Genomic DNA, 6000 nt, shown 5'->3' on the forward strand with positions numbered 1-6000 from the left:
AAGTGCCGCATTCTTGCGGCAACACTCGAGGAGAATGCTCATGATTGGTTCACCCAATTACCTGAGGCATCGATATCGACGTGGGAAACCTTCGTCAACTTATTTCTCACGCATTTCCAAGCTACAATGACGTATAGGCCACCCTATACGACTTTGGCCAACATCAAACAAGAACTTGGTGAGTCTTTACAAGACTATTTCAAGCGTTTTAACGCAGAGGTAACAAAGGTCGAGAAGGCCCCCGAGTCTTCGCTTGTTTGTATGTTGATAACAGGTATCTTGCCGAGGACCGACTTCTGGAAGGAACTGCAAGCACGAAGGCCAGAGTCTTTAGTAGAGTTCTTCGCCATGGCCGAACCTCATAAGAGAATCGAGAACTCTCTAGCAGAGTTAGAGAAGGGGAAGGACAAGCATCGATCACCCATACCGCGGTCACGCTCTCGCAGTCCGCGAGGGAAGAATTCCAGGGGCCGAAGCCCGAGAAGACGTAGCCCGCGCAGACAGCGAAGCCCGAAGTTGGCTAAGTCACCCCCAAAGAAGGAGTACTCGCCGAAAAGGAAGGGAGGACCTCGCTTCGTCAACTATACTGAACTTGCCGTACCTCGAGACCATATCTATGCGATTGAGGAAAGGAACGGGGTCTTCAAGAAGCCGCCCCCCATCAGGGGAAATCGCGACCGAAGGGATCCTAAAAAATTCTGTAAGTACCACAAGGACATTGGTCATACTACTCTTGAATGTTGGGTCTTGCAGGATGAAATAGAGGAACTGATCCGAAGAGGGAAGTTCGACAAGTATAAAAGAAGCGAGGAAGGTCATCCCCAAGCGGATGGCAAAGGAGAAACCCAAAACGCGAGTGGCTCCAGAACACCTCGCAATATCTTAACTATAATCGGAGGACCACACATCGCAGGCGACTCTCGCAAATCGCAAGAAAGGTATGCCAGAGAAGCCAAGGAGAGGCCGTTAACCAATGTGAACAATCTTGGTGAACGGCCAGAGAAGCTCTTTAAGAAAGAATGCGACGACATCATCTTTATGGAGAGCGATGCGAGATGGGTCCATCACCCGCACTCTGATGCACTGGTGATAGTCGCCAACATTGGTGGAGACAATGTCCATCGTATACTGGTAGACAATGGGAGTTCAGTGAATTTGCTGAATTTCCAAGCCTTCAAGCAAATGGGGTTGCAAGAGAAGGATTTGCGACCTATGACATCAAGCATCTATGGCTTTTCGGGAGATGTCATAGCAATTAAAGGAATGATCAAGCTCCCAATCACTTTGGGAACTACCCCAGTAACAGCCAAGTCGATGGCCGACTTCGCAGTAATCGACCAATACTCAGCGTATAACGCTGTAATTGGTCGACCAATTCTGAAGGAGATGAAAATCATAACCTTGATCTATCATCTGACGATGAAGTTCCCTACTCCCGCTGGAGTAGGTTCAGTGCGGGGAGTCCAATCCGACTCTCGAGAATGTTATAACGCAGCTGTCAAACTCGCAGAAAAAAGGACGGTAAATGTTATCTACCTTTTGGATGCACCACCGCCTCGCCAAGAGATCCTCAGGATCGAGGAGGTGCCGCACATGGATGAACCAGACTTGGATCCAAGAATCCTCGATCACACCGCCGCAGCCCAAGCCGCGGAAGACACAATCGAGGTACCTATAGATCCTATAGATAATAACAAGGTTTTAAAAATTGGTTCTAAATTAAACATACAGTTGCGAGAACAATTAACGACCTTTCTAAAGCGAAATCTTGATATTTTTGCCTGGAAACATTCAGATATGGTCGGGATATCTCCACAGGTCATGTGACATCGCTTGAACATTGACCTCGAAGTGCGAGGTGTCCGACAAAAGCGCCGCAAAATGGACCCCGCGAGGTACCTAGCGCTGAAAGAAGAAGTCGACCGCCTCCTTGCCTGCGGCTTTATACGGGAGTCATTTTACCCCAACTGGTTAGCTAACCCAGTACTCGTGCCAAAGCCTAATGGCTCATGGCACACATGCGTTGACTTTACAGATCTAAACAAAGCCTGTCCCAAAGACAGCTTTCCTCTTCCTAGCATTGACCAGCTTGCCGATGCCACTGCAGGTCACGCGCTTTTGAGCTTCATGGATGCGTACTCGGGATACAATCAAATCCCGATGTATGAACCAGACCAAGAACATACCTCGTTCATTACTGATCGAGGATTATATTGTTACAAAGTAATGCCTTTTGGTTTAATAAACGCAGGTGCGACTTATCAAAGGCTAGTGAATATGATGTTCGCAGATCTTATTGGAAAGACAATGGATGTATATGTTGACGATATGCTCGTAAAATCACAACACGCGGAGGATCATATTACCCACTTGCAGGCCATGTTCGACATATTGCGGCGATACAAGATGCGTCTAAATCCGTTGAAATGCGTCTTTGGGGTGGGTTCTGGGAAATTCCTTGGTTTTATGGTAAATCAACGAGGAATAGAAGCCAATCCTGCAAAGATCAGGGCATTGGTAGAGATGCCATCACCGACTAAGCCAAAGGAGGTTCAAAGCCTCACATGTAAAGTCGCGGCTTTAAACCGCTTTATATCCAGATCTTCTGATAAGTGTAAAGAGTTTTTCCAGACTTTGAAAGGAAACAAAAGGTTTCATTGGAACGCAAAATGCGAGCAGGCCTTCCAAGCTTTAAAAACGCATTTGGGGCAACCTACAATCTTATCGAAGCCGTTATCCGGAGAAGTTTTGTCTATCTATTTGGCCGTCTCCGATTATGCGATTAGTTCAGTACTAATACGCGAGGACCAAGGACGCCAATACCCGGTATATTACGTCAGTAAGCGATTATTAGACGCCGAGACGCGTTATCCTCAAATGGAGAAATTGGCTTTCGCCTTGATAATATCCTCAAGAAAATTGCGACCTTACTTCCAGGCTCACAGCATTGAAGTTTTGACAAACTTCTCTTTAAGACAGGTTTTAGCGAAACCAGAAGCATCAGGGAGATTGTTAAAGTGGGCGATGGAGTTGAGTCAGTTCGACATCAAGTATAAGCCGAGAACTGCGATCAAGGGGCAAGCCTTGGCAGATTTTATACTTGAATTCCCAAGTACCGAGGTGGCAGTTGTAGAGGATAGAAATGACATTGTCATGGCAAGCAAAGAAGTATGGACATTGTACGTCGATGGAGCCTTAAATAACGAAGGTTCTGGTAGTGGGATCTTGTTAATCAGTCCCAACAATTTCAAGGTACACGCTACTTTACGTTTTGAATTCTCTGCATCTAACAATGAAGCCGAGTATGAGGCTTTAATCGCAGGATTGAAACTGGCCCTCGAGATGAAAGTCGAGTATCTACAGGCTTTTAGCGACTCTCAAATCGTGGTATGCCAAGTGAATGGAGAATACCTGGCAAGAGGCGGAAGATTGGTTAAATACTTAGCCATCGTTTGTGAAATAATGCAGAAGTTCAAAAATGTAGTTGTATCTCGAGTACCGCGTGATCAAAATGCCCACGCAGACGCATTGGCCCGATTGGCCTCAACTAGAGAAGCCGAATTACTCGATGTAATTCCGGTAGATGTATTGGCTCATCCAACCATAGATCGAGAAACAATCATGGAGATCGATGATGTTCAGGAGATTACCTGGGTGACTCCTATCCTCGCATACCTTGAAAAGGGGCTCTTACCTGATGATAAAATAAAAGCGAGGAAATTGCGACAACGAACAGCCCGTTATGTGATATATGATCAAAGGTTGTATCGCAGAAGTTTTAGCCAACCACTTCTCAAATGTATCAGTGGAGAAGACTGCGGTTACATACTGCGTGAAGTACACGAGGGGATTTGTGGCAATCATACCGGAGGTAATTCTCTTGCCTTAAAAATTATGCGGCAAGGGTATTACTGGCCAACATTGCGACAAGATGCCCTCGCATTTGCAAAAAGGTGTGATAGATGTCAGCGAATAGCCACTTACACACACCAGCCCCCGAGTAACCTCCATTCTATCACAAGTCCCTGGCCCTTTGCAATATGGGGAATCGACTTAATCGGCGAGTTACCCAAGGGAAAAGGCGGAGTCAAATATGTTGTAGTCGCAGTTGATTACTTCACCAAGTGGGCTGAAGCCAAAGCGCTCGCAACCATCACTGCAACGAAATTACGCGAGTTTGTCTACACCTCCATCATTTGTCGTTTTGGCATTCCGCATAAACTCATTTCAGATAATGGAAAACAGTTTGACTGTAAAGAGATGCGACAGCTATGCGACGATTTGGGGATTAAGAAAGCCTTTTCCGCAGTTGCTTACCCGCAGAGTAACAGACAAACTGAAGCCGTTAATAAAATAATCAAGCATACCATAAAAGGGAAACTAGAAGATCGCAAAGGGGCTTGGCCAGATGAGTTATCGCAAGTCCTATGGTCCTATAATACGACCCCTCGATCTACAACTGGCGAAACACCCTTCTCACTTTCTTACGGGTGCGAGGCCATGTTGCCAGTTGAAGTTGGGGCAGGTTCCCTACGCAGGGATAGTTTCAACGTCTCGCAGAACAACGAGAATCAGCTGTTCTGCCTTGATCTTTTGGAGGAAAAGCGTGATAAAGCGCATCTAAAAAGTGCGGCTTACCAACAGCGGACTGCGAGATACTTTAACTCCAAAGTGAAAGTAAAACCCCTGCGAGCAGGAGACTTGGTCCTTAGAAGAGTAATGCCAAACACCAAAAACCCGTCGCACGGGGTCTTCGGAGATAATTGGGAGGGACCATACCTCATCGCAGATAAAATTGGTGATGCAACGTATCGACTCGCAACACTCGATGGAACTGCGATTCCACGAGCATGGAATAGCGAGAGCTTGAAATTTTATTATCAATAGTATTCGATTATGTTCATTCTTGTACTTATACTTAGATATTTTTTCATTTAACAAGGAAAAATCCTAAGTATAGGGGGATATATAACCGAATGTACTATTGATTATATGAATAAAATTACTTGTTAAATTTTCAAAAAAAAAAATTTACCAGCTTTGCAAATGTTCTTACTTATTACACCAAGCTGTAATCGAAGTCGCAAATATATATATAAAAGAAAAATGCGAGTACCCGTGTACTGCGTAAATATTAAAGGATAGCTATCCCCGCGAGGATAGAAATTTGTCCAAAAACAAAAAGTAAATTCGTCCAAGTACATAAGTGCGAGTACCCTTGTACCGCATATATAAAAAAAAAGATAGAAGTAAAATTAAAAAACAACATAAGGATAACTAAGCATCTGGAGCAGCAGGAGTAGTCTCATCCGGAGCAGTCTCGTCTGCGACTTTGCTGATGACCTCATTCTCGACTTCTTTAGCTTGTGTGCCCTCAACCTCGTCAAGACGGTTACCTCCCCCACCTTGAGTCTGAGTAGGCGACATGGCGCGAAAAGCCTCGGCCATCTCAGCGGCTTCAGCTCCAAGAAGAGAGAAGTCGAAGTCTGGGACTTTGGAAAGAGTGGTATAGATATAATCAGACACTGCCTGATCATACTGCTTCTTCCCATTCTCTTTCTCAGCCTCCAAATCGCGAGCCATCTCCGCGATCGTTGCCTGCGACTTCTTGACCTCGAGCTCCACCTGTTCCTTCGCCCTGCTGAGTTCTTCGAGCTCCTTCTCCTTGGCCTTGCTGAGTTCCTCGAGCTATTTCTCCATTCTCGCTACTTCTTGCTTCAGCTTTTTTATATTCTCCTGAAAATGAGCGTTCTGCCTCTTCAGCGAGTCGGCTTCCTTCGAAGGAGTCGCCGCAGCTTTTATGAACAAAGCCATTGACTGCGCGGCCAGTTCAGCAGATCGCGTAACAAGATCCTCGTAAGGGATCTCAGCCAGGAACTTTTCCTGCATGGCCAGGAAGTCGCGAGCTCGAACAGGAGGATCAATGACGACTTTCTTCCCCTTGTCCTGAGTGGTCTTGGCCTGCTTCTTGGAAGAGTCTGCGACAAGTGAAGCCATCAC

The sequence above is a fragment of the Cannabis sativa genome, chromosome 4 (genome assembly GCF_029168945.1).
Source record: "Cannabis sativa cultivar Pink pepper isolate KNU-18-1 chromosome 4, ASM2916894v1, whole genome shotgun sequence".
Classification (NCBI taxonomy): domain Eukaryota; kingdom Viridiplantae; phylum Streptophyta; class Magnoliopsida; order Rosales; family Cannabaceae; genus Cannabis; species Cannabis sativa.